The sequence below is a fragment of the Phalangium opilio genome, unplaced genomic scaffold (assembly GCF_054372755.1).
Source record: "Phalangium opilio isolate 3A_F unplaced genomic scaffold, DU_Popi_V2 ptg000013l_1, whole genome shotgun sequence".
Classification (NCBI taxonomy): Eukaryota; Metazoa; Arthropoda; class Arachnida; order Opiliones; family Phalangiidae; genus Phalangium; species Phalangium opilio.
In genome coordinates, this window is record NW_028324148.1 from 1,775,868 (window position 1) to 1,803,844 (window position 27,977).

Here is a 27,977-nt window from a genome sequence, read left to right on the forward strand (position 1 = left end):
TTTAACTTATGTCATTAAAATATATTGCAAAGCTAGTTCAACAAAGATAAAACTGGTGTCTTGTCGTTAATTTTGTTTTATATTCTTTAATACTCGATGATCGTAAAAACCATGAAACATAAACATATTAAATATATATTGCAAAATTTATTGGTTCTATTGCGATTAAGCCTATCTGTTTATAGCAGACTATATTACAGACGACTATTGACAAAACAAAACAAGTTGATAAAGTACTATGGGGTCGATGGTGGCGACACCAATTTGAACAAATTTCTCAGGGCTCTTCTTTCGTTTGACAGACTATAAGTGTCTATGGGATAGTGGTTATCAGGTCCGGCTTACACGCGGAAGGTATAAGGTTCGACGCCCATAAGATACATGTTTTGACCATCGTGATTAGGCATAAAAATAAGCTAGATCTCTCGGAAAACTCAGTATTACTACGTATCTGTGGTGTAGTGGTTATCACGTCCGCCTAACACGCGGAAGGTCCCAGGTTTCAGCCCTGGTAGATACATGTTTTGTCCATCGTGATTGGGAATAAAAATAAGCTAGATCTCTCGGAAAACTCAGTATTACTACGTATCTGTGGTCTAGTGGTTATCACGTCCGCCTAACACGCGGAAGGTCCCTGGTTCGAGCCCTGGTAGATACATATTTTGTCCATTGTGATTGGGCATTAAAAAGCTACGTCTCTTGGAAAACTCAGTATTACTACGTATCTATGGTGTAGTGGTTATCACGTCCGCTTTACACGCGGAAGGTCCCAGGTTCGAGCCCAGGTAGATACATATTTTGACCATCGTGATAGGACATAAAAAAAGCTAGGTCTCTTGGAAAACACAGTATTACTACGTATCTATGGTGTAGTGGTTATCACGTCCGCTTTACACGCGGAAGGTCCCAGGTTCGAGCCCTGGTAGATACATATTTTGACCAACGTGATAGGACATAAAAAAAGCTAGGTCTCTTGGAAAACTCAGTATGAGTACGTATGTCGGGTGTAGTGGTTATCACGTCCGCTTTACACGTGGAAGGTCCCATGTTCGAGCCCTGGTAGATACATGTTTTGTCCATCGTGATTGGGCATAAAAATTAGCTAGATCTCTCGGAAAACTCAGTATTATTACGGATATATGGTGTAGTGGTTATCACGTCCGCCTAACACGTGCAAGGTCCCAGGTTCGAGCCCTGTTAGATACATATTTTGTCCATCGTGATTGGGCATAAAAAAGCTAGGTCTCTTGGAAAACTCAGCATTACGACGTATCTATGGTGTAGTGGTTATCACGTCCGCTTTAATCGCGGAAGGTCCCAGGTTCGAGCCCTGGTAGATACATATTTTGACCATCGTGATAGGACATAAAAAAAGCTAGGTCTCTTGGAAAACACAGTATTACTACGTATCTATGGTGTAGTGGTTATCACGTCCGCTTTACACGCGGAAGGTCCCAGGTTCGAGCCCAGGTAGATACATATTTTGACCATCGTGATAGGACATAAAAAAACTAGGTCTCTTGGAAAACTCAGTATTACTTCGTATCAATGGTGTAGTGGTTATCACGTCCGCTTTACACGCGGAAGGTCCCATGTTCGAGCCCTGGTAGATACATATTTTGTCCATCGTGATTGGGCATAAAAAAGCTAGGTCTCTTGGAAATTTAAGCATTACTACGTATCTATGTTGTAGTGGTTATCACGTTCGCTTCACACGCGGAAGGTCCCAGGTTCGAGCCCTGGTAGATACACATTTTGACCATAGATATAGGACATTAAATAAAGCTAGGTCTCTTGGAAAACTCAATATTACTACGTAGCTATAGTGAAGTGGTTATCACGTCCGCTTTACACGCGGAAGGTCCCAGATTCGAGCCCTGGTAGATACATGTTTTGGCCATCGTGATTGGGCATAAAAATAAGCTAGATCTCTCGGAAATCTCAGTATTACTACGTATTTTTAGTGTAGTGGTTATCACGTCCGCCTAACACGCGAAAGGTCCCAGGTTTGAGCCCTGGTAGATACGTATTTTGTCCATCGTGATTGGGCATAAAAAAGCTAGGTCTCTTGGAAAACTCAGCGCTACTACGCATCTATGGTGTAGTGGTTATCACGTCCGCTTTACACGCGCAAGGTCCCAGGTTCGAGCCCTGGTAGATGCATATTTTGACCATCGTGATAGGACATAAAAAAAGCTAGGTCTCTTGGAAAACTCAGTATTACAACGTATCTAGGGTGTAGTGGTTATCACGTCCGCTTTACACGCGGAAGGTCCCATGTTCGAGCCCTGGTACATACATGTTTTGTCCATCGTGATTGGGCATAAAAATTAGCTAGATCTCTCGGAAAACTCAGTATAACTACATATATATGGTGTAGTGGTTATCACGTCCGCTTTACACGCGGAAGGTCCCAGGTTCGGGCCCTGGTAGATACATATTTTGTCCATCGTGATTGGGCATAAAAAAACTAGGGCTCTTGTAAAACTCAGCATTACTACGTATCTATGGTGTAGTGGTTATCACGTCCGCTTCACACGCGGAAGGTCCCAGGATCGAGCCCTGGTAGATACGCATTTTGACCATCGATATAGGACATTAAAAAAAGCTAGGTCTCTTGGAAAACTCAGTATTACTACGTATCTATGGTGTAGTGGTTATCACGTCCGCTTTATACGCGGAAGGTCCCATGTTCAAGCCCTGGTAGATACATATTTTGTCCATCGTGATTGGGCATAAAAAAGCTAGGTCTCTTGGAAATTTAAGCATTACTACGTATCTATGTTGTAATGGTTATCACGTCCGCTTCACACGCGGAAGGTCCCAGGTTCGAGCCCTGGTAGATACACATTTTGACCATAGATATAGGACATTAAAAAAAGCTAGGTCTCTTGGAAAACTCAATATTACTACGTAGCTATAGTGTAGTGGTTATCACGTCCGCTTTACACGCGGAAGGTCCCAGATTCGAGCCCTGGTAGATACATGTTTTGGCCATCGTGATTGGGCATAAAAATAAGCTAGATCTCTCGGAAATCTCAGTATTACTACGTATTTTTGGTGTAGTGGTTATCACGTCCGCCTAACACGCGGAAGGTCCCAGGTTTGAGCCCTGGTAGATACGTATTTTGTCCATCGTGATTGGGCATAAAAAAGCTAGGTCTCTTGGAAAACTCAGCGCTACTACGCATCTATGGTGTAGTGGTTATCACGTCCGCTTTACACGCGCAAGGTCCCAGGTTCGAGGCCTGGTAGATGCATATTTTGACCATCGTGATAGGACATAAAAAAGCTAGGTCTCTTGGAAAACTCAGTATTACAACGTATCTAGGGTGTAGTGGTTATCACGTCCGCTTTACACGCGGAAGGTCCCATGTTCGAGCCCTGGTAGATACATGTTTTGTCCATCGTGATTGGGCATAAAAATTAGCTAGATCTCTCGGAAAACTCAGTATAACTACATATATATGGTGTAGTGGTTATCACGTCCGCTTTACACGCGGAAGGTCCCAGGTTCGGGCCCTGGTAGATACATATTTTGTCCATCGTGATTGGGCATAAAAAAGCTAGGTCTCTTGGAAAACTCAGCGCTACTGCGTATCTATGGTGTAGTGGTTATCACGTCCGCTTTACACGCGGAAGGTCCCAGGTTCGAGCCCTGGTAGATGCATATTTTGACCATCGTGATAGGACATAAAAAAGCTAGGTCTCTTGGAAAACTCAGTATTACTACGTATCTATGGTGTAGTGGTTATCACGTCCGCTTTACACGGGGAAGGTCCCAGGTTCGAGCCCTGGTAGACACATATTTTGTCCATCGTGATTGGGCATAAAAAAGCTAGGTCTCTTGGAAATTTCAGCATTACTACGTACCTATGTTGTAGTGGTTATCACGTCCGCTTTACACGCGGAAGGTCCCAGGTTCGAGCCCTGGTAGATTCATATTTTGACCATCGTGATAGGACATAAAAAAGCGAGGTCTCTTGGAAAACTCAGTATTACTACGTATCTATGGTGTAATGGTTATCACGTCCGCTTTACACGCGGAAGGTCCCATGTTCGAGCCCTGGTAGTTACATGTTTTGTCCATCGTGATTGGGCATAAAAATTAGCTAGATCTCTTGGAAAACTCAGTATTATTACGGATATATGGTGTAGTGGTTATCACGTCCGCCTAACACGTGCAAGGTCCCAGGTTCGAGCCCTGTTAGATACATATTTTGTCCATCGTGATTGGGCATAAAAAAGCTAGGTCTCTTGGAAAACTCAGCATTACGACGTATCTATGGTGTAGTGGTTATCACGTCCGCTTTACTCGCGGAAAGTCCCAGGTTCGAGCCCTGGTAGATACATATTTTGACCATCGTGATAGGACATAAAAAAAGCTAGGTCTCTTGGAGAACTAAATTACTACGTATCTATGGTGTATCGGTTATCACGTCCGCTTTACACGCGGAAGGTCCCAGGTTCGAGCCCTGGTAGATACATATTTTGTCCATCGTGATTGGGCATAAAAATCTAGGTCTCTTGGAAAACTCAGCATTACTACGTATTTATGGTGTAGTGGTTATCACGTCCGCTTTACACGCGGAAGGTCCCAGGTACGAGCCCTGGTAGATACCTATTTTGACCATCGTGATAGGACATAAAAAAGCTAGGTCTCTTGGAAAACTCAGTATTACTACGTATCTATGGTGTAGTGGTTATCACGTCCGCTTTACACGCGGAAGGTCCCAGGTTCGAGCCCTGGTAGATTCATATTTTGACCATCGTGATAGGACATAAAAAAGCGAGGTCTCTTGGAAAACTCAGTATTACTACGTATCTATGGTGTAATGGTTATCACGTCCGCTTTTCACGCGGAAGGTCCCATGTTCGAGCCCTGGTAGATACATGTTTTGTCCATCGTGATTGGGCATAAAAATTAGCTAGATCTCTTGGAAAACTCAGTATTATTACGGATATATGGTGTAGTGGTTATCACGTCCGCCTAACACGTGCAAGGTCCCAGGTTCGAGCCCTGTTAGATACATATTTTGTCCATCGTGATTGGGCATAAAAAAGCTAGGTCTCTTGGAAAACTCACCATTACGACGTATCTATGGTGTAGTGGTTATCACGTCCGCTTTACTCGCGGAAGGTCCCAGGTTCGAGCCCTGGTAGATACATATTTTGACCATCGTGATAGGACATAAAAAAAGCTAGGTCTCTTGGAGAACTAAATTACTACGTATCTATGGTGTATCGGTTATCACGTCCGCTTTACACGCGGAAGGTCCCAGGTTCGAGCCCTGGTAGATACATATTTTGTCCATCGTGATTGGGCATAAAAAAGCTAGGTCTCTTGGAAAACTCAGCATTACTACGTATTTATGGTGTAGTGGTTATCACGTCCGCTTTACACGCGGAAGGTCCCAGGTACGAGCCCTGGTAGATACCTATTTTGACCATCGTGATAGGACATAAAAAAGCTAGGTCTCTTGGAAAACTCAGTATTACTACGTATCTATGGTGTAGTGGTTATCACGTCCGCTTTACACGCGGAAGGTCCCATGTTCGAGCCCTGGTAGATTCATGTTTTGTCCATCGTGATTGGGCATAAAAATTAGCTAGATCTCTCGGAAAACTCAGTATTACTACGTATATATGGTGTAGTGGTTATCACGTCCGCTTTACACGCGGAACCCTTACAAAATCTTTCTTTTTGTTTCTTAGGAAATATCTATGGGTCTTTAACGTGCTCTTGGGAACATCGTTTTTGGGAATTTTCCCCAATAATCCCGTTTGCAAATTCTTAAGAGCTCTTTATATTATTGTCTTGAGGATTCACTACCGAGTAAATCCTCTAGAAATCCCAAAGAATAAATGATATAGATTTTTCTTCAGAATTATTTCTCTACGCTTCTTTAGGAATCCTTAATAATTTAGAACTTGAATTTTTCTTCAGAAATAATTCTGTAAAAACTCTTTCGGAATCCTAAAGAAATTACTATGATAGTTTTCTTCGGAAATAATTCTGTAAAAACTCTTTCGGAATCCTAAAGAATTTACTATAATAGTTTTCTTCAGAAATAATTCTGTAAAAACTCTTTCGGAATCCTAAAGAATTTACTATAATAGTTTTATTAAGAAATAATTCTGTACAAACTCTTTCGGAATCCTACAGAATTTACTATAATACTTTTCTTCAGAAATTATTCTCTATAACTCTATAGAATTCTTAAAGAATTTATGATTTACTTTTTCTATAGATATCATTCGGTGTTAATCTTTAGGAATGCTAAGTAATTTTCAGTGGAGATATATCTTCACACCTAACATTGCAAAACTCTTGTACTAGCATGCAGAGTTTTAAACCTTTAGTATGAAAACCTCATTGCGTCTCTTAAGCGACAAGAAAAAAATACGAAATATCAATAAATATATTTTATTTTTTTAAGTATTAATTATTCCTAAAACATTTAAAACTATCAAAGAGGCCATGCAGCTAGCATAATTCAACCACAATAGCTGCATTCCATATATTAAATTGGCAAATTAAGAACTAATTATAAACCTCTAATTACCTTCAATAATTGGATTAACTGCTAACAATTTTACATTATTATGACTAGCAATGTAAATGCACTTTCGCATCTTTAAATTATGAAGTGAAAGTAAGGAAATGTTTCGGGTTTCTTTAACTTCACAAAAACCACCGAAAATGGTCCTTCTCCTCGTAAAGTTAACAGCGTATCGTAATACTTTAAGTTTTTGGACTATTAGGAAATTTGAGCCGTTGACGTTGGATATTATTAAGCGAATTTTGTAAAAACTATCTATTCCATTTTCATCAACACAAAAATGAGAATCGTCTGCTTTTTTGCTCCGAGATTTTGAAACAAAACTAACCCCTTTTATAGAAACCTTTCTGTAGATAGTTATGTCTGACAAAGTCATGTTATTTTCATTCAAAATTCTTAAATCATCATTGTCGGCGAAAATATTGGAAGCTATAATTCCAAATGTTATATGTTTATTTTTGCCATTAATCCTCGATTTAGATGGGAAAAGACTATAGTACTTTGTTAATTTGTCAAAATAACGCTCAATTAGATGGTTGTCCTTGAAAGCATTACCATGAATAACTAGAGAAGGGATATTTTGTAATAAAAGGTATTTCTGTGCGATTTGCAATTGAACAAATTTTGTACCATTAAAGAGTCGAAGGATCCGTCCGTTATTATTCTCAAAAGGAAAGGCCGAATAATTCCATAAAGATCCCCAGTTTGACACGCATTCAACCAAATGAGATATTTGGTGTACGTTGAACGTCATATTTTCTTTGCCATACAGGTTTTCATAGTTGGTTAGAAAATCCAAAACTATTTCTTGTATTTGAAATAATTTATCTATTGCAACAGTTTTCGCAAGAAGTTCGTGGAAAATCTTAACTAGCAATATCCAATTTTGATAATATTGTCTAGGCAAAAACGCCTCCATAATTATGGGAGATTAAAAGAGCGCCCAAGACTGCCACTCAGATGCTTTCCAAAACGGTCGATGTTTGAGTGACCTTGGCTTCCGAGAAAACTCTCTAGGGACCTTAATCGCGAGTAACTGTCTATCAATTTCCTTTATTTTTCTACCCAAGTAGTACACCTCGTTGCTGTTCTTCGAGTCAAGCCAAAGGCTAGTTGTCACACGTACTACACCCAAGTCAAGGCAATGCATGTAATCAACTACAATGTCTTCAAAAGTATTGAAATAGTTAAGTTGAAATAGCACTGAAGGGCCCTTTATTCCATTTGAAATAAATCCGGTTTCAGTAGCAATTCTAGCATCTTGAAGTATTCCTTCATGAGATCTACTTTGAAAATTTCCAGTTCCATATACTCTACAGTGTCCCTGTCCCCTATTTATAACTTCACCTGGATTTAAGCACCAAGGGCACCCAAATTCTCCATTAAATTGAGACATATTCATTACCATGCACCTAGCAACAGAATCCACGGTGCAAGGACCAGGGAAAACTCTAGTAGTTATGGTTTCCTTGTTGGCATTTTGCCAAGTGATTCCATCTTCAGATAATTTATTCATGATTTTAACGAAAGGCAACAAAAACGTGTTCATGTTAGGTTTTTTAACACCAAACCATAAGCTCGCAATGAGAGTATTTCTTGATCTAATATGATAAGGTAGTTCATTAATTGTAAACTGGAGCGGCCAAATATTGAAGCTGGATGATCCAAAAACCGGAACGCCATCAGTATTCCAGGTGATCGTAATGTCGTGTTTTGATCGTTTTTTGTTTTTGTAACATCTCGATTCGGATATATCTGACACATCAAATGACCAATTTTTAATGGTCAGTTCTGGGCTCAGTAGTTCCAACAAGTTTTTTATTTGCTCTTCGAAATTAAATACCAGGAAGTAGTTTCCCCTTTTAATCATATCATCTTTTTGCCAAACACAGTTGCAAATTGTGCAGCTGAGATCGCTTTCCCCGTCAGCCAGTGATCCAAGGTAGTTACAACACTCTTCACTTTGACAGTAAAAATGTTGAGTCACTAAACCTTGCGCACCAGTAAAATGTTTGAAAAACTGATATTTCGTGATTGGAAAAAAATTGTTCTTAGGCAAATGCCAAAAGAGTAACTCTAAAAGGCTCTCAGTTGCTTCATTTGAAGTGTGAAATCTTAGCACGTGACTCATAACAAGGAGTAAGCTCTCCTTGGCAGTTAGGTTAGAGTTTTCGAATAATGGTTTGTCCTGTAACATATTTTAAGAGAATAAACCAATCCATTAATTGCTTACAGAAACACCAGCGCACAGGGGCGAGTCTTCCACCTTAGCTGTTTGGCCTCGCGCTAAGAATCACCGCTAGATGGAGGCGTAGCTCACTACACGATGGAGCCTAGCCAACTAGCATTGCTTCTAGCGGTGATTCTTGGAGCGAAGGCAAACACCTAACGTTGGGGCTCGATCACGCCCTTATATGCGCGCTTCGATCCCCTATGGGAAAAATGGATTGATCTATTGGTCTCTATCTGAAGGCTGCTAGCCGCAGCTCTAATATTAGTTAAAAATAGACCGCGTAGTTTGTAATCATGCAGCACGTCATTATTCTATTTCAATTCTATGGGGGATTGCAATAAAACATACCAAATCATCTGTAAATTTCTCCTCATAATATTGAGTTTCCTCATAGTTAACCGCTTCTTCATCAGAAGAAGAACACGATGATGATTCGGAAGCACAGCAATGAGGTGTAGCCTCGGGGGTTCTAAATAAAAATTATGCATGCTAAATGCTAAGATTTCTAATTGCTTGAGCGTTAAGTAAATAAGGTTACTTGAAATATTTTATTCCAAATAAGCTTACTTATGATATAAATTGATAAGAAAGAGTTTTAAAACCTTTTTTCTTCGTCCGATGATGGTAAATTTTCATATTCAGAAATATTTGTTATAGTTTCTTCCAATTCACACCCAGAAGATTCGGATGAAGTCCTGACACAATTAGTGCTTCTGTCATTGATATTTCTAGTATTTTCTTTAATTTTTTTCCTACGTCGCGCAAGGGTTCTTTTGGGAATCGAGGCGTTTTCGGACCAGATATATGCCTTATAATTTCTCTTTGACATAATTAGAAAATCCCTGATTTAAAAATATTGAACTCGACTACTAATAAAAACGTTTTTGAAATGAAAAGACAGGAGTAGGTTATATTGGAACTTTACCGAGTGGATTGGTTGGTGTCAACATAATACTTCTACATATACTACACTAGAATGCACTAGAAACATCTGTGTGACAGGTGAATTGGTGAAGAGATAAGGTTTGTGGAACCGAACTCTCTATCTGACATTATAAAATCAAAAGCGCCAGTGCCTAAGAAAAAGTCCGAAGTCAAGGTGTTCCGAGGGCTGGGACAGTCGCCAAGTGTCGGGTTTTAGAAAATTTGAATGAATGAATGAATTCTATTGAAATGTCCTTCCCCTTGAAAATGGAGCAATGAACTCAAGTACAAGCGACTTCTAACCCCAGGGCAAATCGGTTAAGATCTTTGACTGTCCATTTTATCCCCTAGCCCTTTGTAAAGAAAGTGGGAGTCCCGGCCCTGCCCCCTTTTTCTCCAAAAACACGGAATGAAAAGAATAAACCGTCCCACAGATTCCTTCATTCCTAAGATAAAATTTTCCAAGAATTAAGGGAGCCATATAGAAAAAGTTCAAGCGGACAAGCGGCAGTGCTAAGCGTGAATTAGGGTTAGGGCAAATCGTGAAATATATTTTTAGGTTTAATTTTCGTGCGGTAAAGTAAGAGAAAGTTAAAAATGCCTAAACCAGATGTCGGTGGGCTGCATGTGCTCGTTAAGTGGATTACACAAGAGAATTGCTGGGACCATTACTCGGTCAGGCAATTAAAGGATGTGGACGTAGCCACTCGAATTGCAGTGGCTACCGTTTATACGGAATTTATTGGTATGGAAGTTGATGTCTATTGGGAAGAAGGCAAGGAATCATCACCAGGAAAAGTAGTCAGTATTGGTGAGTTAAAGTTTCTAATAGTTCTAAAATAGAAACCAATATTAATTTGTTTGATAAGTTTAAGAAATTTCCCAAGTAATATATTTCTAATTTTTTCGATCACATCTTTCGAACAATTTAAATTAAATGCATTAAACTTTAAAATTCGTGGGGCTTGCTCTAAAATAATATATAGTCTACACTTGGAGGATTCGTACCATCATAAGTACAATAATTAAACATAAGCTTGCCAAAAAGCTCAATGGATGTCAAGAACCTATTTTCACTAGTTATTACTAGTTAAGAGGCTAAAGCGTCGACATGATAATGCTATAGTGGCTTTCACCAAACCTCGAAATTTTTGATTGGCAATGCTGCCAGCCAACATACTAAACACGGTTTTAACCTTAACGGTAACGGAACTCGTGGAGGGACACAATCCTCGCGTTCCTGCTAGGGGGGCGCCTTCCGCGCTTATGAGTATAAGCAGATGACGTGAAATTCAGTTGTTGTCGGATCTAGCTTAATTGGCAAACTTATGTTTAATTATTGTACTTATGGTACCATACACACAAGGAGGCGAGGCACGGTTACCTGGAGTACAAAATAGCTGGGATTCTTGTACGCAATGTAGCTTTGCCTCCTTGTGTAAATTGTATGAAATGCTCTTCATGTGAAATTTACCTATAGACCAATTTGGAAATTCCATAGGATAAGCCAACACTCGAGGGGTAAACTCGTCATTCCAAGAAGCACCGCTAAAAGCAGTGCGAGCTCGGGACCCCATCTAGCGGTGCTTGGTGGCATGGAGCAGTTTACCCCGATGGCGGCCTCGCCCCTACTGGTTGTTTTTTCTGTATGTAATTTCCGAATTGGTCTATAGGAACGAAAATTTGTACCATTTTTAGGTACTTCCGATGAAATGGAAAAAAGGCTTAAGAGAGAAGTCAATAAAATCTCAAAAAAGCGCACAGACAGAAGTGAAGCTACGATTCAGGTACCTGTACTACATAGTTTCCACTAAAGGAGGTTTATACCGTTCTCCCAGTGTTGCCAGGCCATTTCTGAGTCAAATTATGGCAGAGATTAGGGCTATAGCAGTGTAGTTTCACTCAATACTAGACCTACTTGACTCACAGAGAACCTGCATGACAACAGTGCACTGAAGCTTATAGTTAAGCTTAATGTTATACATATTGACTTAAAAATTATAGTTATAAACAATATCCTTATAGCAAAATCAGAGCATCTTGTCTAATGTGGATGAAGGTAAAAATAACCGAGAAGAAGTGCTAATCGCCAAAAATGAAAAACTAAAAGAAAAAATGAAACGTTTGTCTGAGGAAAACGATAACCTGAGGAAATTAGCAGGTATGTAGAGTTGGCTATTTTAAAGGTTTACTTGGTTCCATTAAACCAATAGGTCTGTAGTTAGTGGTTATTGTGATAGTTTTAGTTTGTAAATAAAAATTTTACTTAAAAACATTTTTCTTATAAAACAGAAGTAGATCAATGGATCAAGCGATTAAAGAAGTCTCATAAAAAACTTGAAAAAGTTATTAACGATAATGGATTTGCTTCCAGTGCCCAACCAGAAATGGATATGGTAAAACATAACTTTTCTGTTTACTTGGAAATTAGACTTTACTAATAACCTTATAAAATTATGTTATAATTTAAATTATAAAGTTGTCAAGTTGATTTTGTAATTTGAATTATAAAATTAGTTTAGTAATTTTGATTATCAAATTGACTTTGTAATTTGAATTATAAAATTAGTTTAGTAATTTTGATTATCAAATTGACTTTGTAATTTAAATTATAAAATTAATTTAGTCATTTTGATTATCAAATTGACTTTGTAATTTAAATTATAAAATTAATTTAGACATTTTGATTATCAAATTGACTTTGTAATTTAAATTATAAAAGTAATTTAGTCATTTTGATTATCAAATTGATTTTGTAATTTAAATTATAAAATTAGTTTAGTAATTTTGATTATCAAATTGACTTGTAATTTAAATTATAAAATTAATTTAGTCATTTTGATTATCAAATTGACTTTGTAATTTAAATTATAAAAGTAATTTAGTCATTTTGATTATCAAATTGATTTTGTAATTTAAATTATAAAATTAGTTTAGTCATTTTGATTATCAAATAGACTTTGTAATTTAAATTATAAAATTAATTTAGTCATTTTGATTATCAAATTGACTTTATAATTTAAATTATTATATTGATGTTGTAATTTAAATTGATTAGTAATTTAAGTTTTGGATGATTTGCATTTTACCCTGTCTTAATAATTTTAGGTTGATCTCGGAAATGAAGTTCAGATTAAACGGTGCTTGTTAATAAATGCGGAACATGCAGCTGCTGTGACATGCCAATTTGCTAGGTCACTTCTTCTTGGATTGTTTTCAGCTAATGATCTATCTGAGTGTTCAATAAGTGGAAAACAATCTAACGCGTTTAAGCATATTCCGGCACGGAAGCCGTTAGACCCAGCAAAAATAAACTCGATTATAAGTAAGTTAAGCACGCTAACTTAAATCACACTATATTGTATTGTATTAATTTTAAATCAAACATGTGTAAAGCATTTACATGTGAGAAATACAACTGCGCCCGAAATCTTATCAAGCGCTCACTACAAGACAAGATCAAGGAAGTACGAAACAAAAAGGAAAAAAACACATCTCAAATTGTACCAACTGGCGATTTGAACGTAACCAACTCCGAAAATAACGGCATTTAACATATAACACATTTTAAATTCGTTGAAATAAAGGAAAATTAAATAATAACACTGGAGGTAATTATTTTTCGCAGGAAAACAAAACTGAAGATAATTCTAAGATTGAGGGTCCAACCACTCTGCGTAATCAGTATAGGCGCTGTAATAAAGGAATTGATAACGCGTAATCTTTTAAACCCTTAACCTTAACAGTGCTAAAATGATTTCGCGTAATAAGCAGTTCGTGTACAGAGAACCCAAGAGTGATTGGGCCCTCGACTAAGAAAAGTCAAGTGAATTTTCAAAGGTGGATCCCATAATAGCATACAATTATTATTAATTGTTTTTGGGATATAATTAATAAGTTAAAGGAATTATCCAGGGAATATTTTAAAGAAATTGGAGGGAAATCTCTTGGGAATATTTTCAAGAAATTAAAGGGAAATCTCTTGGGAATATTTTCAAGAAATTGAAGGGAAATCTCTTGGAAATATTTTCAAGAAATTGGAGGGAAATCTCTTGGGAGTATTATTTAGAAACTCTTGAGGATTTTGTTTAGGAAGTGGATGGAACTCTTGAGAATATTTTTTAGAAATGAGAGGGAACTCTTGCGAATATGTTTTAAAAATTTGATGGAATTATCTTGGGAATATGTTTTAGAAATTTGATTTAATTATCTTGGGAATATTTTAAAGAGATTGGAGGGAATTACTTAGGCATATCTTTAGAACACAGACGGATAAATCTTGGGAATCCAAGGGAAAAGCAATATAACTTCTCAAGAAGGGCTCTGGGAACTCTTTAGAATATCTTTAAGAAAACATTTATGATTTCCAAAGAATATTCATGGGAATAGAAGATAATATTTTCTGACTTTTTTTTGGGAAACACTTTAGAATATTTAGCTTAAGAGGTCTTCAGAAAAATCCCTAAAGAACTCCCAAGTAGTTTTTCTTAAGTATACCAAAGAAAAAAAATTGGAAAAAAGTGCCAAATATATAAAGGATTCCCAAGAATTATTCCTTAGCTAATCTTTAAAATTTTCTCAACACATATTCTGAAGGATTCCTTAGAACTATTTTGAAAGGGAAGGTCCCAGGTTCGAGCCCAGGTAGATACATATTTTGACCATCGTGATAGGACGTAAAAAAAGCTAGGTCTCTTGGAAAACTCAGTATTACTACGTATCTATGGTGTAGTGGTTATCACGTCCGCTTTACACGCGGAAGGTCCCAGGTTCGAGCCCTGGTAGATACATATTTTGACCAACGTGATAGGACATAAAAAAAGCTAGGTCTCTTGGAAAACTCAGTGTTAGTACGTATGTAGGGTGTAGTGGTTATCACGTCCGCTTTACACGTGGAAGGTCCCATGTTCGAGCCCTGGTAGATACTTGTTTTGTCCATCGTGATTGGGCATAAAAATTAGCTAGATCTCTCGGAAAACTCAGTATTATTACGGATATATGGTGTAGTGGTTATCACGTCCGCCTAACACGTGCAAGGTCCCAGGTTCGAGCCCTGTTAGGTACATATTTTTTCCATCGTGATTGGGCATAAAAAAGCTAGGTCTCTTGGAAAACTCAGCATTACGACGTATCTATGGTGTAGTGGTTATCACGTCCGCTTTACTCGCGGAAGGTACCAGGTTCGAGCCCTGGTAGATACATATTTTGACCATCGTGATAGGACATAAAAAAAGCTAGGTCTCTTGGAAAACTCAGCATTACTACGTATTTATGGTGTAGTGGTTATCACGTCCGCTTTACACGCGGAAGGTCCCAGGTTCGAGCCCTGGTAGATACATATTTTGACCATCGTGATAGGACATAAAAAAGCTAGGTCTCTTGGAAAACTCAGTATTACTACGTATCTATGGTGTAGTGGTTATCACGTCCGCTTTACACGCGGAAGGTCTCATGTTCGAGCCCTGGTAGATACATAATTTGTCCATCGTGATTGGGCATAAAAAAGCTAGGTCTCTTGGAAAACTCAGTATTACTACGTATCTATTATGTAGTGGTTATCACGTCGGCTTTACACGCGGAAGGTCCCAGGTTCGAGCCCAGGTAGATACATATTTTGACCATCGTGATAGGACATAAAAAAGCTAGGTCTCTTGGAAAACTCAGTATAACTACGTATATATGGTGTTGTGGTTATCACGTCCGCCTAACACGTGGAAGGTCCCAGTCTCGAGCCCAGGTAGATACATGTTTTGTCCATCGTGATTGGGCATAAAAATTAGCTAGATCTCTCGGAAAACTCAGTATAACTACGTTTCTATGGGATAGTGGTTATCACGTCCGGCTTACACGCGGAAGGTATAAGGTTCGACGCCCATAAGATACATGTTTTGACCATCGTGATTAGGCATAAAAATATGCTAGGTCTCTTGGAAAACTCAATTTTACTACGTATCTATAGTGTAGTGGTTATCACGTCCGCTTTAAACGCGGAAGGTCCCAGGTTTGAGCCCTGGTAGATACATGTTTTGTCCATCGTGATTGGGAATAAAAATAAGCTAGATCTCTCGGAAAACTCAGTATTACTACGTATCTGTTGTGTAGTGGTTATCACGTCCGCCTAACACGCGGAAGGTCCCAGGTTCGAGCCCTGGTAGATACATAGTTTGTCCATTGTGATTGGGCATTAAAAAGCTACGTCTCTTGGAAAACTCAGCATTACTACGTATCTATGGTGTAGTGGTTATCACGTCCGCTTTACACGCGGAAGGTCCCAGGTTCGAGCCCTGGTAGATACATATTTTGACCAACGTGATAGGACATAAAAAAAGCTAGGTCTCTTGGAAAACTCAGTATTAGTACGTATCTAGGGTGTAGTGGCTATCACGTCCGCTTTACACGTAGAAGGTCCCATGTTTGAGCCCTGGTAGATACATATTTTGTCCATCGTGATTGGGCATAAAAATTAGCTAGATCTCTAGGAAAACTCAGTGTAACTACGTGTATATGGTGTAGTGGTTATCACGTCCGCCTAACACGTGGAAGGTCCCAGTCTCGAGCCCAGGTAGATACATATTTTGACCATCGTGATAGGACATAAAAAAGCTAGGTCTCTTGGAAAACTCAGTATTACTATGTTTCTATGGTGAAGTGGTTATCACGTCCGCTTTACACGCGGAAGGTCCCAGGTTCGGGCCCTGGTAGATACATATTTTGTCCATCGTGATTGGGCATAAAAAAACTAGGTCTCTTGGAAAACTCAGTATTACTACGTATCTATGGTGTAGTGGTTATCACGTCCGCTTTACACGCGGAAGGTCCCAGGTTCGAGCCCTGGTAGATACATATTTTGACCAACGTGATAGGACATAAAAAAAGCTAGGTCTCTTGGAAAACTCAGTATTAGTACGTATCTAGGGTGTAGTGGCTATCACGTCCGCTTTACACGTGGAAGGTCCCATGTTTGAGCCCTGGTAGATACATATTTTGTCCATCGTGATTGGGCATAAAAATTAGCTAGATCTCTAGGAAAACTCAGTGTAACTACGTATATATGGTGTAGTGGTTATCACGTCCGCCTAACACGTGGAAGGTCCCAGTCTCGAGCCCAGGTAGATACATATTTTGACCATCGTGATAGGACATAAAAAAAGCTAGGTCTCTTGGAAAACTCAGTATTACTATGTTTCTATGGTGAAGTGGTTATCACGTCCGCTTTACACGCGGAAGGTCCCAGGTTCGGGCCCTGGTAGATACATATTTTGTCCATCGTGATTGGGCATAAAAAAAACTAGGTCTCTTGGAAAACTCAGGATTACTACGTATCTATGGTGTAGTGGTTATCACGTCCGCTTCACACGCGGAAGGTCCCAGGTTCGAGCCCTGGTAGATACGCATTTTGTCCATCATGATTGGGCATAAAAAAGCTAGGTCTCTTGGAAAACTCAGCATTACTACGTATCTATGGTGTAGTGGTCATCACGTCCGGTTTACTCTTGGAAGGTCCCAGGTTCGAGCCCTGGTTGATACATATTTAGACCATCGTGATTGGGCATAAAAAAGCTAGGTCTCTTGGAAATTTCAGCATTACTACGTATCAATGTTGTAGTGGTTATCACGTCCGCTTTACACGCGGAAGGTTCCAGGTTTGAGCCCTGGTAGATACATATTTTGACCATCGTGATAGGACATAAAAAAGCTAGGTCTCTTGGAAAACTCAGTATTACTACGTATATATGGTGTAGTGGTTATCACGTCCGCTTTACACGCGGAAGGTCCCAGGTTCGAGCCCTGGTAGATTCATGTTTTGTCCATCGTGATTGGGCATAAAAATTAGCTAGATCTCTTGGAAATCTCAGTATTACTACTTATCTATGGTGTAGTGGTTATCACGTCCGCTTTACACGCGGAAGATCCCAAGTTCGAGCCCTGGTAGATACACATTTTGACCATCGTGATAGGACATAAAAAAAGCTAGGTCTCTTGGAAAACTCAGTATTACTACGTGTCTATGGTGTAGTGGTTATCACGTCCGCTTTACACGCGGAAGGTTCCAGGTTCGAGCCCTGGTAGATACATATTTTGACCATCGTGATAGGACATAAAAAAGCTAGGTCTCTTGGAAAACTCAGTATTGCTACGTATATATGGTGTAGTGGTTATCACGTCCGCTTTACACGCGGAAGGTCCCAGGTTCGAGCCCTGGTAGATTCATGTTTTTTCCATCGTGATTGGGCATAAAAATTAGCTAGATCTCTCGGAAAACTCAGTATTACTACGTATATATGGTGTAGTGGTTATCACGTCCGCCTAACACGTGCAAGGTCCCAGGTTCGAGCCCTGTTAGATACATATTTTGTCCATCGTGATTGGGCATAAAAAAGCTAGGTCTCTTGGAAAACTCAGCATTACGACGTATCTATGGTGTAGTGGTTATCACGTCCGCTTTACTCGCGGAAGGTCCCAGGTTCGAGCCCTGGTAGATACATATGTTGACCATCGTGATAGGACATAAAAAAAGCTAGGTCTCTTGGAAAACACAGTATTACTACGTATCTATGGTGTAGTGGTTATCACGTCCGCTTTACACGCGGAAGGTCCCAGGTTCGAGCCCTGGTAGATACATATTTTGTCCATCATGATTGGGCATAAAAAAGCTAGGTCTCTTGGAAAACTCAATATTACTACGTATCTATGGTGTAGTGGTTATCACGTCCGCTTTACACGCGGAAGGTCCCAGGTTCGAGCCCAGGTAGACACATATTTTGACCATCGTGATAGGACGTAAAAAAAGCTAGGTCTCTTGGAAAACTCAGTATTACTACGTATCTATGGTGTAGTGGTTATCACGTCCGCTTTACACGCGGAAGGTCCCAGGTTCGAGCCCTGGTAGATACATATTTTGACCAACGTGATAGGACATAAAAAAAGCTAGGTCTCTTGGAAAACTCAGTGTTAGTACGTATGTAGGGTGTAGAGGTTATCACGTCCGCTTTACACGTGGAAGGTCCCATGTTCGAGCCCTGGTAGATACATGTTTTGTCCATCGTGATTGGGCATAAAAATTAGCTAGATCTCTCGGAAAACTCAGTATTATTGCGGATATATGGTGTAGTGGTTATCACGTCCGCCTAACACGTGCAAGGTCCCAGGTTTGAGCCCTGTTAGGTACATATTTTGTCCATCGTGATTGGGCATAAAAAAGCTAGGTCTCTTGGAAAACTCAGCATTACGACGTATCTATGGTGTAGTGGTTATCACGTCCGCTTTACTCGCGGAAGGTCCCAGGTTCGAGCACTGGTAGATACATATTTTGACCATCGTGATAGGACATAAAAAAAGCTAGGTCTCTTGGAAAACTCAGTATTACTACGTATCTATGGTGTAGTGGTTATCACGTCCGCTTTACACGCGGAAGGTCCCAGGTTCGAGCCCTGGTAGATACATAATTTGTCCATCGTGATTGGGCATAAAAAAGCTAGGTCTCTTGGAAAACTCAGTATTACTACGCATCTATGGTGTAGTGGTTATCACGTCCGCTTTACACGCGAAAGGTCCCAGGTTCGAGCCCAGGTAGAAACATATTTTGACCATCGTGATAGGACGTAAAAAAAGCTAGGTCTCTTGGAAAAATCAGTATTACAACGTATCTATGGTGTAGTGGTTATCACGTCCGCTTTACACGCGGAAGGTCCCAGGTTCGAGCCCTGGTAGATTCATGTTTTGTCCATCGTGATTGGGCATAAAAATTAGCTAGATCTCTTGGAAATCTCAGTATTACTACTTATCTATGGTGTAGTGGTTATCACGTCCGCTTTACACGCGGAAGATCCCAAGTTCGAGCCCTGGTAGATACACATTTTGACCATCGTGATAGGACATAAAAAAGCTAGGTCTCTTGGAAAACTCAATATTACTACGTGTCTATGGTGTAGTGGTTATCACGTCCGCTTTTACGCGGAAGGTTCCAGGTTCGAGCCCTGGTAGATACATATTTTGACCATCGTGATAGGACATAAAAAAGCTAGGTCTCTTGGAAAACTCAGTATTACTACGTATATATGGTGTAGTGGTTATCACGTCCGCTTTACACGCGGAAGGTCCCAGGTTCGAGCCCTGGTAGATTCATGTTTTTTCCATCGTGATTGGGCATAAAAATTAGCTAGATCTCTCGGAAAACTCAGTATTACTTCGTATATATGGTGTAGTGGTTATCACGTCCGCCTAACACGTGCAAGGTCCCAGGTTCGAGCCCTGTTAGATACATATTTTGTCCATCGTGATTGGGCATAAAAAAGCTAGGTCTCTTGGAAAACTCAGCATTACGACGTATCTATGGTGTAGTGGTTATCACGTCCGCTTTACTCGCGGAAGGTCCCAGGTTCGAGCCCTGGTAGATACATATTTTGACCATCGTGATAGGACATAAAAAAGCTAGGTCTCTTGGAAAACACAGTATTACTACGTATCTATGGTGTAGTGGTTATCACGTCCGCTTTACACGCGGAAGGTCCCATGTTCGAGCCCTGGTAGATACATGTTTTGTCCATCGTGATTGGGCATAAAAATTAGCTAGATCTCTCGGAAAACTTAGCATTGCCTCGTATCTATGGTGTAGTGGTTATCACGTCCGCTTTACACGCGGAAGGTCCCAGGTTCGAGCCCTGGTAGATACATGTTTTGTCCATCGTGATTGGGCATAAAAATTAGCTAGATCTCTCGGAAAACTTAGCATTGCTACGTATCTATGGTGTAGTGGTTATCACGTCCGCTTTACACGCGGAAGGTCCCAGGTTCGAGCCCTGGTAGATACATATTTTGACCATCGTGATAGGACATAAAAAAAGCTAGGTCTCTTGGAAAACTCAGTAACACTACGTATATATGGTGTAGAAGTTATCACGTCCGCCTAACACGTGGAAGGTCCCAGGTTCGAGCCCTGTTAGATACATATTTTGTCCATCGTGTTTGGGCATAAAAAAGCTAGGTCTCTTGGAAAACTCAGCATCACGACGTATCTATGGTGTAGTGGTTATCACGTCCGCTTTACTCGCGGATGGTCCAAGGTTCGAGCCCTGGTAGATACATATTTTGACCATCGTGATAGGGCATAAAAAAGCTAGCTCTCTTTGAAAACTCAGTATTACTACGTATCTATGGTGTAGTGGTTATCACGTCCGCTTTACACGCGGAATGTCCCAGGTTCGAGCCCTGGTAGATACATATTTTGTCCATCGTGATTGGGCAAAAAAAGCTAGGTCTCTTGGAAAACTCAGCATTACTACGTATCTATGGTGTAGTGGTTATCACGTCCGCTTTACACGCGGAAGGTCCCAGGTTCGAGCCCTGGTAGATACATATTTTGACCATCGTGATAGGACATAAAAAAGCTACGTCTCTTGGAAAACTCAGTGTTACTACGTAGCTATAGTGTAGTGGTTATCACGTCCGCTTTACACGCGGAAGGTCCCAGGTTCGAGCCCTGGTAGATACATATTTTGACCATCGTGATAGGACATAAAAATAGCTAGGTCTCTTGGAAAACTCAGTATTACTACGTATCTATGGTGTAGTGGTTATCACGTCCGCTTTACACGCGGAAGGTCCCATGTTCGAGCCCTGGTAGATCCATGTTTTGACCATCGTGATAGGACATAAAAAAAGCTAGGTCTCTTGGAAAACTCAGTATTACTACGTTTCTGTGGTGTAGTGGTTATCAAGTCCGCCTAACACGCGGAAGGTCCCAGGTTCGAGCCCTGGTAGATACATATTTTGTCCATCGTGATTGGGCATAAAAAAGCTAGGTCTCTTGGAAATTTCAGCATTACTACGTATCTATGTTGTAGTGGTTATCACGTCTGCTTCACACGCGGAAGGTCCCAGGTTCGAGCCCTGGTAGATACATATTTTGTCCATCGTGATTGGGCATAAAAAAGCTAGGTCTCTTGGAAATTTCAGCATTACTACGTATCTATGGTGTAGTGGTTATCACGTCCGCTTTACACGCGGAAGGTCCCATGTTCGAACCGTGGTAGATACATGTTTTGTCCATCGTGATTGGGCATAAAAATTAGCTAGATCTCTCGGAAAACTAATTATTACTACGTATATATGGTGTAGTGGTTATCACGTCCGCCTAACACGTGGAAGGTCCCAGGTTCGAGCCCTGTTAGATACATATTTTGACCATCGTGATAGGACATAAAAAAAGCTAGGTCTCTTGGAAAACTTAGCATTGCTACGTATCTATGGTGTAGTGGTTATCAAGTCCGCCTAACACGCGGAAGGTCCCAGGTTCGAGCCCTGGTAGATACATGTTTTGTCCATCGTGATTGGGCATAAAAATTAGCTAGATCTCTCGGAAAACTTAGCATTGCTACGTATCTATGGTGTAGTGGTTATCACGTCCGCTTCACAAGCGGAAGGTCCCAGGTTCGAGCCCTGGTAGATACATATTTTGACCATCGTGATAGGACATAAAAAAGCTACGTCTCTTGGAAAACTCAGTATTACTACGTAGCTATAGTGTAGTGGTTATCACGTCCGCTTTACACGCGGAAGGTCCCAGGTTCGAGCCCTGGTAGATACATATTTTGACCATCGTGATAGGACATAAAAAAGCTACGTCTCTTGGAAAACTCAGTGTTACTACGTAGCTATAGTGTAGTGGTTATCACGTCCGCTTTACACGCGGAAGGTCCCAGGTTCGAGCCCTGGTAGATACATATTTTGACCATCGTGATAGGACATAAAAATAGCTAGGTCTCTTGGAAAACTCAGTATTACTACGTATCTATGGTGTAGTGGTTATCACGTCCGCTTTACACGCGGAAGGTCCCATGTTCGAGCCCTGGTAGATACATGTTTTGACCATCGTGATAGGACATAAAAAAAGCTAGGTCTCTTGGAAAACTCAGTATTACTACGTTTCTGTGGTGTAGTGGTTATCAAGTCCGCCTAACACGCGGAAGGTCCCAGGTTCGAGCCCTGGTAGATACATATTTTGTCCATCGTGATTGGGCATAAAAAAGCTAGGTCTCTTGGAAATTTCAGCATTACTACGTATCTATGGTGTAGTGGTTATCACGTCCGCTTTACACGCGGAAGGTCCCATGTTCGAGCCGTGGTAGATACATGTTTTGTCCATCGTGATTGGGCATAAAAATTAGCTAGATCTCTCGGAAAACTAATTATTACTACGTATATATGGTGTAGTGGTTATCACGTCCGCCTAACACGTGGAAGGTCCCAGGTTCGAGCCCTGTTAGATACATATTTTGTCCATCGTGATAGGACATAAAAAAAGCTAGGTCTCTTGGAAAACTTAGCATTGCTACGTATCTATGGTGTAGTGGTTATCACGTCCGCTTTACACGCGGAAGGTCCCATGTTCGAGCCCTGGTAGATACATGTTTTGTCCATCGTGATTGGGCATAAAAATTAGCTAGATCTCTCGGAAAACTTAGCACTGCTACGTATCTATGGTGTAGTGGTTATCACGTCCGCTTCACAAGCGGAAGGTCCCAGGTTCGAGCCCTGGTAGATACATATTTTGACCATCGTGATAGGACATAAAAAAGCTACGTCTCTTGGAAAACTCAGTATTACTACGTAGCTATAGTGTAGTGGTTATCACGTCCGCTTTACACGCGGAAGGTCCCAGGTTCGAGCCCTGGTAGATACATATTTTGACCATCGTGATAGGACATAAAAAAGCTAGGTCTCTTGGAAAACTCAGTATTACTACGTATCTATGGTGTAGTGGTTATCACGTCCGCTTTACACGCGGAAGGTCCCATGTTCGAGCCCTGGTAGATACATGTTTTGTCCATCGTGATTGGGCATAAAAATTAGCTAGATCTCTCGGAAAACTTAGCATTGCTACGTATCTATGGTGTAGTGGTTATCACGTCCGCTTTACACGGGGAAGGTCCCAGGTTCGAGCCCTGGTAGATACATATTTTGACCATCGTGATAGGACATAAAAAAAGCTAGGTCTCTTGGAAAACTCAGTATTACTACGTATCTATGGTGTAGTGGTTATCACGTCCGCTTAACACGCGGAAGGTCCCAAGTTCGAGCCCTGGTAGATACATGTTTTGTCCATCGTGATTGGGCATAAAAATTAGCTAGATCTCTCGGAAAACTTAGCATTGCTACGTATCTATGCTGTAGTGGTTATCACGTCCGCTTTACACGCGGATGGTCCCAGGTTCGAGCCCTGGTAGATACATATTTTGACCATCGTGATAGGACATAGAAAAAGCTAGGTCTCTTGGAAAACTCAGTAACACTACGTATATATGGTGTAGTGGTTATCACGTCCGCCTAACACGTGGAAGGTCCCAGGTTCGAGCCCTGTTAGATACATATTTTGTCCATCGTGTTTGGGCATAAAAAAGCTAGGTCTCTTGGAAAACTCAGCATCACGACGTATCTATGGTGTAGTGGTTATCACGTCCGCTTTACTCGCGGATGGTCCAAGGTTCGAGCCCTGGTAGATACATATTTTGACCATCGTGATAGGACATAAAAAAGCTAGCTCTCTTGGAAAACTCAGTATTACTACGTATCTATGGTGTAGTGGTTATCACGTCCGCTTTACACGCGGAAGGTCCCAGGTTCGAGCCCTGGTAGATACATATTTTGTCCATCGTGATTGGGCATAAAAAAGCTAGGTCTCTTGGAAAACTCAGCATTACTACGTATCTATGGTGTAGTGGTTATCACGTCCGCTTTACACGCGGAAGGTCCCAGGTTCGAGCCCTGGTAGATACATATTTTGACCATCGTGATAGGACATAAAAAAGCTACGTCTCTTGGAAAACTCAGTATTACTACGTAGCTATAGTGTAGTGGTTATCACGTCCGCTTTACACGCGGAAGGTCCCAGGTTCGAGCCCTGGTAGATACATATTTTGACCATCGTGATAGGACATAAAAATAGCTAGGTCTCTTGGAAAACTCAGTATTACTACGTATCTATGGTGTAGTGGTTATCACGTCCGCTTTACACGCGGAAGGTCCCATGTTCGAGCCCTGGTAGATACATGTTTTGACCATCGTGATAGGACATAAAAAAAGATAGGTCTCTTGGAAAACTCAGTATTACTACGTTTCTGTGGTGTAGTGGTTATCAAGTCCGCCTAACACGCGGAAGGTCCCAGGTTCGAGCCCTGGTAGATACATATTTTGTCCATCGTGATTGGGCATAAAAAAGCTAGGTCTCTTGGAAATTTCAGCATTACTACGTATCTATGTTGTAGTGGTTATCACGTCTGCTTCACACGCGGAAGGTCCCAGGTTCGAGCCCTGGTAGATACATATTTTGTCCATCGTGATTGGGCATAAAAAAGCTAGGTCTCTTGGAAATTTCAGCATTACTACGTATCTATGGTGTAGTGGTTATCACGTCCGCTTTACACGCGGAAGGTCCCATGTTCGAGCCGTGGTAGATACATGTTTTGTCCATCGTGATTGGGCATAAAAATTAGCTAGATCTCTCGGAAAACTAATTATTACTACGTATATATGGTGTAGTGGTTATCACGTCCGCCTAACACGTGGAAGGTCCCAGGTTCGAGCCCTGTTAGATACATTTTTTGTCCATCGTGTTTGGGCATAAAAAAGCTAGGTGTCTTGGAAAACTCAGCATTACGACGTATCTATGGTGTAGTGGTTATCACGTCCGCTTTACTCGCGGATGGTCCCAGGTTCGAGCCCTGCTAGATACATATTTTGACCATCGTGATTGGACATAAAAAAGCTACTCTCTTGGAAAACTCAGTATTACTACGTATCTATGGTGTAGTGGTTATCACGTCCGCTTTACACGCGGAAGGTCCCAGGTTCGAGCCCTGGTAGATACATATTTTGTCCATCGTGATTGGGCATAAAAAAGCTAGGTCTCTTGGAAAACTCAGTATTACTACGTAGCTATAGTGTAGTGGTTATCACGTCCGCTTTACACGCGGAAGGTCCCAGGTTCGAGCCCTGGTAGATACATATTTTGACCATCGTGATAGGACATAAAAAAGCTAGGTCTCTTGGAAAACTCAGTATTACTACGTATCTATGGTGTAGTGGTTATTACGTCCGCTTTATACGCGGAAGGTTCCAGGTTCGAGCCCTGGTAGATGCATATTTTGACCATCGTGATAAGACATAAAAAAAGCTAGGTCTCTTGGAAAACTCAGTATTACTACGTATCTATGGTGTAGTGGTTATCACGTCCGCTTTAAACGCGGAAGGTCCCAGGTTCGAGCCCTGGTAGATACATGTTTTGTCCATCGTGATTGGGCATAAAAATAAGCTCGATCTCTCGGAAAACTCAGTATTACTACGTATCTGTGGTGTAGTGGTTATCACGTCCGCCTAACACGCGGAAGGTCCCAGGTTCGAGCCCTGGTAGATACATATTTTGTCCATCGTGATTGGGCATAAAAAAGCTAGGTCTCTTGGAAATTTCAGCATTACTACGTATCTATGTTGTAGTGGTTATCACGTCTGCTTCACACGCGGAAGGTCCCAGGTTCGAGCCCTGGTAGATACATATTTTGTCCATCGTGATTGGGCATAAAAATTAGCTAGATCTCTCGGAAAACTAATTATTACTACGTATATATGGTGTAGTGGTTATCACGTCCGCCTAACACGTGGAAGGTCCCAGGTTCGAGCCCTGTTAGATACATATTTTGTCCATCGTGTTTGGGCATAAAAAAGCTAGGTCTCTTGGAAAACTCAGCATTACGACGTATCTATGGTGTAGTGGTTATCACGTCCGCTTTACTCGCGGATGGTCCCAGGTTCGAGCTATGGTAGATACATATTTTGACCATCGTGATAGGAGATAAAAAAGCTATCTCTCTTGGAAAACTCAGTATTACTACGTATCTATGGTGTAGTGGTTATCACGTCCGCTTTACACGCGGAAGGTCCCAGGTTCGAGCCCTGGTAGATACATATTTTGACCATCGTGATAGGAGATAAAAGAGCTACGTCTCTTGGAAAACTCAGTATTACTACGTAGCTATAGTGTAGTGGTTATCACGTCCTCTTTACACGCGGAAGGTCCCAGGTTCGAGCCCTGGTAGATACATATTTTGACCATCGTGATTGGGCATAAAAAAGCTAGGTCTCTTGGAAAACTCAGCATTTCTACGTATCTATGGTGTAGTGGTTATCACGTCCGCTTTACACGCGGAAGGTCCCAGGTTCGAGCCCTGGTTGATACATATTTTGACCATCGTGATAGGAGATAAAAAAGCTACGTCTCTTAGAAAACTCAGTATTACTACGTAGCTATAGTGTAGTGGTTATCACGTCCGCTTTACACGCGGAAGGTCCCAGGTTCGAGCCCTGGTAGATACATATTTTGACCATCGTGATAGGACATAAAAAAGCTAGGTCTCTTGGAAAACTCAGTATTACTACGTATCTATGGTGTAGTGGTTATCACGTCCGCTTTACACGCGGAAGGTTCCAGGTTCGAGCCCTGTTAGATGCATATTTTGACCATCGTGATAAGACATAAAAAAAGCTAGGTCTCTTGGAAATTTCAGCATTACTACGTATCTATGGTGTAGTGGTTATCACGTCCGCTTTACACGCGGAAGGTCCCATGTTCGAGCCGTGGTAGATACATGTTTTGTCCATCGTGATTGGGCATAAAAATTAGCTAGATCTCTCGAAAAAACTCAATATTACTACGTATATATGGTGTGGTGGTTATCACGTCCGCCTAACACGTGGAAGGTCCCAGGTTCGAGCCCTGTTAGATACATATTTTGTCCATCGTGTTTGAGCATATAAAAGCTAGGTCTCTTGGAAAACTCAGCATTACGACGTATCTATGGTGTAGTGGTTATCACGTCCGCTTTACACGCGGAAGGTCCCAGGTTCGAGCCCTGGTAGATACATATTTTGACCATCGTGATAGGACATAAAAAAAGCTAGGTCTCTTGGAAAACTCGGTATTACTACGTATCTATGGTGTAGTGGTTATCACGTCCGCTTTACACGCAAAAGGTCCCATGTTCGAGCCCTGGTAGATACATGTTTTGTCCATCGTGATTGGGCATAAAAATTAGCTAGATCTCTCGGAAAACTTAGCATTGCTACGTATCAATGGTGTAGTGGTTATCACGTCCGCTTTACACGCGGAAGGTCCCAGGTTCGAGCCCTGGTAGATACATATTTTGACCATCGTGATAGGACATAAAAAAAGCTAGGTCTCTTGGAAAACTCAGTATTACTACGTA

General features: G+C 40.8%; 61 non-coding genes across 61 annotated transcripts; all 61 read left to right on the plus strand.

Moving 5' to 3' along the window:
* The first annotated feature begins 721 nt into the window (after positions 1–721).
* On the plus strand, positions 722–794 carry TRNAV-UAC (transfer RNA valine (anticodon UAC)). The gene has a single exon. It is a non-coding gene; the product is annotated as a tRNA-Val (tRNA).
* A 64-nt stretch (positions 795–858) lies between these two features.
* Positions 859–931, plus strand: TRNAV-UAC (transfer RNA valine (anticodon UAC)). Its single transcript has one exon. It is a non-coding gene; the product is annotated as a tRNA-Val (tRNA).
* Positions 932–1,406: 475 nt separating this feature from the next.
* TRNAV-UAC (transfer RNA valine (anticodon UAC)) lies at positions 1,407–1,479 on the plus strand. Its single transcript has one exon. It is a non-coding gene; the product is annotated as a tRNA-Val (tRNA).
* A 199-nt stretch (positions 1,480–1,678) lies between these two features.
* Positions 1,679–1,751, plus strand: TRNAV-CAC (transfer RNA valine (anticodon CAC)). The gene has a single exon. It is a non-coding gene; the product is annotated as a tRNA-Val (tRNA).
* Positions 1,752–2,090: 339 nt separating this feature from the next.
* On the plus strand, positions 2,091–2,163 carry TRNAV-UAC (transfer RNA valine (anticodon UAC)). Its single transcript has one exon. It is a non-coding gene; the product is annotated as a tRNA-Val (tRNA).
* A 338-nt stretch (positions 2,164–2,501) lies between these two features.
* TRNAV-CAC (transfer RNA valine (anticodon CAC)) lies at positions 2,502–2,574 on the plus strand. Its single transcript has one exon. It is a non-coding gene; the product is annotated as a tRNA-Val (tRNA).
* Positions 2,575–2,639: 65 nt separating this feature from the next.
* Positions 2,640–2,712, plus strand: TRNAI-UAU (transfer RNA isoleucine (anticodon UAU)). Its single transcript has one exon. It is a non-coding gene; the product is annotated as a tRNA-Ile (tRNA).
* A 63-nt stretch (positions 2,713–2,775) lies between these two features.
* On the plus strand, positions 2,776–2,848 carry TRNAV-CAC (transfer RNA valine (anticodon CAC)). The gene has a single exon. It is a non-coding gene; the product is annotated as a tRNA-Val (tRNA).
* Positions 2,849–3,597: 749 nt separating this feature from the next.
* Positions 3,598–3,670, plus strand: TRNAV-UAC (transfer RNA valine (anticodon UAC)). Its single transcript has one exon. It is a non-coding gene; the product is annotated as a tRNA-Val (tRNA).
* A 1,015-nt stretch (positions 3,671–4,685) lies between these two features.
* Positions 4,686–4,758, plus strand: TRNAV-UAC (transfer RNA valine (anticodon UAC)). The gene has a single exon. It is a non-coding gene; the product is annotated as a tRNA-Val (tRNA).
* Positions 4,759–4,821: 63 nt separating this feature from the next.
* On the plus strand, positions 4,822–4,894 carry TRNAE-UUC (transfer RNA glutamic acid (anticodon UUC)). The gene has a single exon. It is a non-coding gene; the product is annotated as a tRNA-Glu (tRNA).
* Positions 4,895–5,095: 201 nt separating this feature from the next.
* TRNAV-UAC (transfer RNA valine (anticodon UAC)) lies at positions 5,096–5,168 on the plus strand. The gene has a single exon. It is a non-coding gene; the product is annotated as a tRNA-Val (tRNA).
* Positions 5,169–14,437: 9,269 nt separating this feature from the next.
* On the plus strand, positions 14,438–14,510 carry TRNAV-UAC (transfer RNA valine (anticodon UAC)). Its single transcript has one exon. It is a non-coding gene; the product is annotated as a tRNA-Val (tRNA).
* Positions 14,511–14,985: 475 nt separating this feature from the next.
* On the plus strand, positions 14,986–15,058 carry TRNAV-UAC (transfer RNA valine (anticodon UAC)). Its single transcript has one exon. It is a non-coding gene; the product is annotated as a tRNA-Val (tRNA).
* A 611-nt stretch (positions 15,059–15,669) lies between these two features.
* On the plus strand, positions 15,670–15,742 carry TRNAL-UAA (transfer RNA leucine (anticodon UAA)). Its single transcript has one exon. It is a non-coding gene; the product is annotated as a tRNA-Leu (tRNA).
* Positions 15,743–15,807: 65 nt separating this feature from the next.
* Positions 15,808–15,880, plus strand: TRNAV-AAC (transfer RNA valine (anticodon AAC)). Its single transcript has one exon. It is a non-coding gene; the product is annotated as a tRNA-Val (tRNA).
* Positions 15,881–15,943: 63 nt separating this feature from the next.
* Positions 15,944–16,016, plus strand: TRNAV-UAC (transfer RNA valine (anticodon UAC)). Its single transcript has one exon. It is a non-coding gene; the product is annotated as a tRNA-Val (tRNA).
* A 474-nt stretch (positions 16,017–16,490) lies between these two features.
* Positions 16,491–16,563, plus strand: TRNAV-UAC (transfer RNA valine (anticodon UAC)). Its single transcript has one exon. It is a non-coding gene; the product is annotated as a tRNA-Val (tRNA).
* A 476-nt stretch (positions 16,564–17,039) lies between these two features.
* On the plus strand, positions 17,040–17,112 carry TRNAV-CAC (transfer RNA valine (anticodon CAC)). Its single transcript has one exon. It is a non-coding gene; the product is annotated as a tRNA-Val (tRNA).
* Positions 17,113–17,722: 610 nt separating this feature from the next.
* On the plus strand, positions 17,723–17,795 carry TRNAV-UAC (transfer RNA valine (anticodon UAC)). The gene has a single exon. It is a non-coding gene; the product is annotated as a tRNA-Val (tRNA).
* A 337-nt stretch (positions 17,796–18,132) lies between these two features.
* TRNAV-UAC (transfer RNA valine (anticodon UAC)) lies at positions 18,133–18,205 on the plus strand. Its single transcript has one exon. It is a non-coding gene; the product is annotated as a tRNA-Val (tRNA).
* A 64-nt stretch (positions 18,206–18,269) lies between these two features.
* Positions 18,270–18,342, plus strand: TRNAV-UAC (transfer RNA valine (anticodon UAC)). The gene has a single exon. It is a non-coding gene; the product is annotated as a tRNA-Val (tRNA).
* Positions 18,343–18,542: 200 nt separating this feature from the next.
* TRNAV-UAC (transfer RNA valine (anticodon UAC)) lies at positions 18,543–18,615 on the plus strand. The gene has a single exon. It is a non-coding gene; the product is annotated as a tRNA-Val (tRNA).
* Positions 18,616–19,090: 475 nt separating this feature from the next.
* On the plus strand, positions 19,091–19,163 carry TRNAV-UAC (transfer RNA valine (anticodon UAC)). Its single transcript has one exon. It is a non-coding gene; the product is annotated as a tRNA-Val (tRNA).
* Positions 19,164–19,363: 200 nt separating this feature from the next.
* Positions 19,364–19,436, plus strand: TRNAV-UAC (transfer RNA valine (anticodon UAC)). Its single transcript has one exon. It is a non-coding gene; the product is annotated as a tRNA-Val (tRNA).
* Positions 19,437–20,046: 610 nt separating this feature from the next.
* TRNAV-UAC (transfer RNA valine (anticodon UAC)) lies at positions 20,047–20,119 on the plus strand. Its single transcript has one exon. It is a non-coding gene; the product is annotated as a tRNA-Val (tRNA).
* A 63-nt stretch (positions 20,120–20,182) lies between these two features.
* On the plus strand, positions 20,183–20,255 carry TRNAV-UAC (transfer RNA valine (anticodon UAC)). Its single transcript has one exon. It is a non-coding gene; the product is annotated as a tRNA-Val (tRNA).
* A 65-nt stretch (positions 20,256–20,320) lies between these two features.
* Positions 20,321–20,393, plus strand: TRNAV-UAC (transfer RNA valine (anticodon UAC)). Its single transcript has one exon. It is a non-coding gene; the product is annotated as a tRNA-Val (tRNA).
* A 65-nt stretch (positions 20,394–20,458) lies between these two features.
* TRNAV-UAC (transfer RNA valine (anticodon UAC)) lies at positions 20,459–20,531 on the plus strand. The gene has a single exon. It is a non-coding gene; the product is annotated as a tRNA-Val (tRNA).
* Positions 20,532–20,867: 336 nt separating this feature from the next.
* TRNAV-UAC (transfer RNA valine (anticodon UAC)) lies at positions 20,868–20,940 on the plus strand. The gene has a single exon. It is a non-coding gene; the product is annotated as a tRNA-Val (tRNA).
* Positions 20,941–21,002: 62 nt separating this feature from the next.
* TRNAV-UAC (transfer RNA valine (anticodon UAC)) lies at positions 21,003–21,075 on the plus strand. The gene has a single exon. It is a non-coding gene; the product is annotated as a tRNA-Val (tRNA).
* Positions 21,076–21,138: 63 nt separating this feature from the next.
* On the plus strand, positions 21,139–21,211 carry TRNAV-UAC (transfer RNA valine (anticodon UAC)). The gene has a single exon. It is a non-coding gene; the product is annotated as a tRNA-Val (tRNA).
* Positions 21,212–21,548: 337 nt separating this feature from the next.
* On the plus strand, positions 21,549–21,621 carry TRNAV-CAC (transfer RNA valine (anticodon CAC)). Its single transcript has one exon. It is a non-coding gene; the product is annotated as a tRNA-Val (tRNA).
* A 338-nt stretch (positions 21,622–21,959) lies between these two features.
* Positions 21,960–22,032, plus strand: TRNAV-AAC (transfer RNA valine (anticodon AAC)). The gene has a single exon. It is a non-coding gene; the product is annotated as a tRNA-Val (tRNA).
* Positions 22,033–22,097: 65 nt separating this feature from the next.
* On the plus strand, positions 22,098–22,170 carry TRNAV-CAC (transfer RNA valine (anticodon CAC)). Its single transcript has one exon. It is a non-coding gene; the product is annotated as a tRNA-Val (tRNA).
* A 63-nt stretch (positions 22,171–22,233) lies between these two features.
* TRNAV-UAC (transfer RNA valine (anticodon UAC)) lies at positions 22,234–22,306 on the plus strand. Its single transcript has one exon. It is a non-coding gene; the product is annotated as a tRNA-Val (tRNA).
* A 63-nt stretch (positions 22,307–22,369) lies between these two features.
* TRNAV-UAC (transfer RNA valine (anticodon UAC)) lies at positions 22,370–22,442 on the plus strand. The gene has a single exon. It is a non-coding gene; the product is annotated as a tRNA-Val (tRNA).
* Positions 22,443–22,506: 64 nt separating this feature from the next.
* On the plus strand, positions 22,507–22,579 carry TRNAV-UAC (transfer RNA valine (anticodon UAC)). The gene has a single exon. It is a non-coding gene; the product is annotated as a tRNA-Val (tRNA).
* A 475-nt stretch (positions 22,580–23,054) lies between these two features.
* TRNAV-UAC (transfer RNA valine (anticodon UAC)) lies at positions 23,055–23,127 on the plus strand. Its single transcript has one exon. It is a non-coding gene; the product is annotated as a tRNA-Val (tRNA).
* A 65-nt stretch (positions 23,128–23,192) lies between these two features.
* On the plus strand, positions 23,193–23,265 carry TRNAV-CAC (transfer RNA valine (anticodon CAC)). The gene has a single exon. It is a non-coding gene; the product is annotated as a tRNA-Val (tRNA).
* A 63-nt stretch (positions 23,266–23,328) lies between these two features.
* On the plus strand, positions 23,329–23,401 carry TRNAV-UAC (transfer RNA valine (anticodon UAC)). Its single transcript has one exon. It is a non-coding gene; the product is annotated as a tRNA-Val (tRNA).
* Positions 23,402–23,464: 63 nt separating this feature from the next.
* On the plus strand, positions 23,465–23,537 carry TRNAV-UAC (transfer RNA valine (anticodon UAC)). Its single transcript has one exon. It is a non-coding gene; the product is annotated as a tRNA-Val (tRNA).
* A 65-nt stretch (positions 23,538–23,602) lies between these two features.
* TRNAV-UAC (transfer RNA valine (anticodon UAC)) lies at positions 23,603–23,675 on the plus strand. Its single transcript has one exon. It is a non-coding gene; the product is annotated as a tRNA-Val (tRNA).
* A 64-nt stretch (positions 23,676–23,739) lies between these two features.
* Positions 23,740–23,812, plus strand: TRNAV-AAC (transfer RNA valine (anticodon AAC)). Its single transcript has one exon. It is a non-coding gene; the product is annotated as a tRNA-Val (tRNA).
* A 65-nt stretch (positions 23,813–23,877) lies between these two features.
* On the plus strand, positions 23,878–23,950 carry TRNAV-UAC (transfer RNA valine (anticodon UAC)). The gene has a single exon. It is a non-coding gene; the product is annotated as a tRNA-Val (tRNA).
* Positions 23,951–24,286: 336 nt separating this feature from the next.
* TRNAV-UAC (transfer RNA valine (anticodon UAC)) lies at positions 24,287–24,359 on the plus strand. The gene has a single exon. It is a non-coding gene; the product is annotated as a tRNA-Val (tRNA).
* Positions 24,360–24,422: 63 nt separating this feature from the next.
* TRNAV-UAC (transfer RNA valine (anticodon UAC)) lies at positions 24,423–24,495 on the plus strand. Its single transcript has one exon. It is a non-coding gene; the product is annotated as a tRNA-Val (tRNA).
* A 63-nt stretch (positions 24,496–24,558) lies between these two features.
* TRNAV-UAC (transfer RNA valine (anticodon UAC)) lies at positions 24,559–24,631 on the plus strand. Its single transcript has one exon. It is a non-coding gene; the product is annotated as a tRNA-Val (tRNA).
* Positions 24,632–24,695: 64 nt separating this feature from the next.
* TRNAV-UAC (transfer RNA valine (anticodon UAC)) lies at positions 24,696–24,768 on the plus strand. The gene has a single exon. It is a non-coding gene; the product is annotated as a tRNA-Val (tRNA).
* A 200-nt stretch (positions 24,769–24,968) lies between these two features.
* TRNAV-CAC (transfer RNA valine (anticodon CAC)) lies at positions 24,969–25,041 on the plus strand. Its single transcript has one exon. It is a non-coding gene; the product is annotated as a tRNA-Val (tRNA).
* Positions 25,042–25,513: 472 nt separating this feature from the next.
* On the plus strand, positions 25,514–25,586 carry TRNAV-UAC (transfer RNA valine (anticodon UAC)). The gene has a single exon. It is a non-coding gene; the product is annotated as a tRNA-Val (tRNA).
* Positions 25,587–25,649: 63 nt separating this feature from the next.
* Positions 25,650–25,722, plus strand: TRNAV-UAC (transfer RNA valine (anticodon UAC)). The gene has a single exon. It is a non-coding gene; the product is annotated as a tRNA-Val (tRNA).
* A 63-nt stretch (positions 25,723–25,785) lies between these two features.
* Positions 25,786–25,858, plus strand: TRNAI-UAU (transfer RNA isoleucine (anticodon UAU)). Its single transcript has one exon. It is a non-coding gene; the product is annotated as a tRNA-Ile (tRNA).
* A 64-nt stretch (positions 25,859–25,922) lies between these two features.
* On the plus strand, positions 25,923–25,995 carry TRNAL-UAA (transfer RNA leucine (anticodon UAA)). Its single transcript has one exon. It is a non-coding gene; the product is annotated as a tRNA-Leu (tRNA).
* A 65-nt stretch (positions 25,996–26,060) lies between these two features.
* TRNAV-AAC (transfer RNA valine (anticodon AAC)) lies at positions 26,061–26,133 on the plus strand. The gene has a single exon. It is a non-coding gene; the product is annotated as a tRNA-Val (tRNA).
* A 63-nt stretch (positions 26,134–26,196) lies between these two features.
* Positions 26,197–26,269, plus strand: TRNAV-CAC (transfer RNA valine (anticodon CAC)). Its single transcript has one exon. It is a non-coding gene; the product is annotated as a tRNA-Val (tRNA).
* A 337-nt stretch (positions 26,270–26,606) lies between these two features.
* Positions 26,607–26,679, plus strand: TRNAV-UAC (transfer RNA valine (anticodon UAC)). The gene has a single exon. It is a non-coding gene; the product is annotated as a tRNA-Val (tRNA).
* Positions 26,680–26,878: 199 nt separating this feature from the next.
* TRNAV-UAC (transfer RNA valine (anticodon UAC)) lies at positions 26,879–26,951 on the plus strand. The gene has a single exon. It is a non-coding gene; the product is annotated as a tRNA-Val (tRNA).
* Positions 26,952–27,014: 63 nt separating this feature from the next.
* TRNAV-UAC (transfer RNA valine (anticodon UAC)) lies at positions 27,015–27,087 on the plus strand. Its single transcript has one exon. It is a non-coding gene; the product is annotated as a tRNA-Val (tRNA).
* Positions 27,088–27,562: 475 nt separating this feature from the next.
* Positions 27,563–27,635, plus strand: TRNAV-UAC (transfer RNA valine (anticodon UAC)). Its single transcript has one exon. It is a non-coding gene; the product is annotated as a tRNA-Val (tRNA).
* A 202-nt stretch (positions 27,636–27,837) lies between these two features.
* Positions 27,838–27,910, plus strand: TRNAV-UAC (transfer RNA valine (anticodon UAC)). The gene has a single exon. It is a non-coding gene; the product is annotated as a tRNA-Val (tRNA).
* The last annotated feature ends 67 nt before the right edge of the window (positions 27,911–27,977 follow it).